The sequence below is a fragment of the Dioscorea cayenensis genome, unplaced genomic scaffold, assembly GCF_009730915.1.
Source record: "Dioscorea cayenensis subsp. rotundata cultivar TDr96_F1 unplaced genomic scaffold, TDr96_F1_v2_PseudoChromosome.rev07_lg8_w22 25.fasta BLBR01000876.1, whole genome shotgun sequence".
NCBI lineage: Eukaryota > Viridiplantae > Streptophyta > Magnoliopsida > Dioscoreales > Dioscoreaceae > Dioscorea > Dioscorea cayenensis.
Window position 1 is genome coordinate 12,304 of NW_024087267.1, and position 2,061 is coordinate 14,364.

The 2,061-nt window shown below is 35.2% G+C and overlaps 1 non-coding gene across 1 annotated transcript; it reads left to right on the top strand.

Moving 5' to 3' along the window:
* Positions 1-645: 645 nt before the first annotated feature.
* On the top strand, positions 646-752 carry LOC120255185. The gene has a single exon (XR_005534913.1). It is a non-coding gene; the product is annotated as a small nucleolar RNA R71 (small nucleolar RNA).
* Positions 753-2,061: the final 1,309 nt, after the last annotated feature.

Consider the following 2,061-nt stretch of genomic DNA (forward strand, 5'->3'; position numbering starts at 1 on the left):
AGTAGCATTAGTGTTCCTTTTCATTTCTTCATGATTCAAGAAGCGACTTTCAGTGCTCTTGATGAATCAGCCTAACAATCCAGTATGTTCACTAATTAGATTTAAGGATGATGAGGATGACAGTTGTTGTGTACTCTATTGAGGAGATCTATTTTTGTTTTTGTGTCCCCTGTCCCTGTCCTGGTTCGCTACATGAGAAATTTGGGTGATTTCTCCAACCTGCATTATACGTATTGTTGTATGGGTTGTTTTTTATACTGATGGTTCTGCCCAACAAAATTTACTTGTTCCAACTTACTAGTACCCATATCTGTAGAGCCACTGGGTTCACATGGAGGTCCCCAACTTTCACTAGAAGATCCACCAACTAGGCTAAACAACTACAATGAATCCAACCTCTTTGTAATAGCTTCAACCTGTTCACCTAAAGTGGTAATGAAATCCACTAGGTAAATTCCAGCTGCCTTATCCGGCTTACTCCTCTCAGAACTCCACTGATAGCCATTGTTTCCTGTCTCTTCGATCAATGTATATGTCATGCTTGGTTTCTTGTTACACAACAAACCCCCTGAGGTTGCATTAAGCATTTGTTTAGTAGAATTGTTCAGTCCATTGTAAAAGATTTGGATCAACATCCATTCCACTATTCTGTGTTGTGGGCACTTCCTCAACATTTCCTTTTATCTTTTCCAAGTGTCATATAAGGACTCCAATTCTAATTGAACAAAGGATGAAATATCACTCCTCAGTTTAGTGATGTTTGCCGGGGGAAGGATCTTGTGATGAACGTTTTTGAAACTTGCTTCTAAATTGTCAAAGACCCTTACAACAAAGAATTTAGCCAATGTTTGGCCATTCCTCAAAATGAAAACATAAAGAGTCTAATGCGAACATCATCCTCATACACATTATTCACCTTCAAGGTATCACAAATTTCCAAGAAACTCCTTAAATGCTCATAGGGGTCTTCATCCTGAAATCCATCGAACTGATACATTTCTTGTACCATTTGAATGATATTCAGCTTCAATTTAAAATTATTTACAGCAACAGGAGTGTGAACAATACTTGACCCCACTAATGTCCACTGACCCTGTCACACTTAAATTGATCTGTCTGGTTCTTCTTTAGAAATTCCTCTCAACATCTAGATTAGGGTTCGCAAACGGAGAATACGTGCTTCCACGTGTCAAACAGTTATGCCTATGCACAAAAAGAAAGGTCTATGTAAGTTCAAGCAAGTACAAAGGATGAGAATGAAAAGAAGGCGAAAATAATGACTAAGATAAAAAGAAAACAAATATTCACCAATATGAACAATATTAATCAATTAAAACACCAGAATCAAAATTTTCCTAAAAGCTGCTAGTCCCCAGCAACGGCACCAAAAAATTAATGCACTCTCCGCAAGTATACGGGTCACACATAAGCAATACAGTGGTCACCCTGTGAGGGGTAGGGTTGTTGAACAACAGGGGCTGGACTTAAAGTACTCACTCTTCTTCCGATGTTTAGTGAAACAAGAATTAGATTGATTTGAAGAATAAAAACAAACAAACAAAGGAGAGAATAAGTGGAGATAAAGGATGTATTAGGAACATGGTTTTTAGCAACAAGAGAGCAATGCCCCTGGATGATTCCTATGAGCTATAGCATGTTAACACTACAACAAAAATAACTTATTGTGACATTTATGAAACAACAATTTTGGCAAATGTCATTGAAAACCATTAAAATTACTTTTAAGCGATGTTTGTAATAAATGTTGGTGTAATTATATTTTATCCTTACGTTTATAGTGAAATTTTTACTTATAGTAACAAGAGGTTTGGTTTTATGATTTTTTTATAAATATTTTAGAGACATTGAAAGAAATGTCGGTATAATATTAACTGTTAAGATGTTTATTACGAGTTATGTAACAAATGTCATAATTCAATGTGACTCTCAATGCATCAATTTGCTATGACATATTTGAAAACGTCATTTTAAGTTATTAAAATAATTTTAAAACGTCATTTCATGTAAACGTTGTTATATTTTATTTGCTAGTGACTTTTA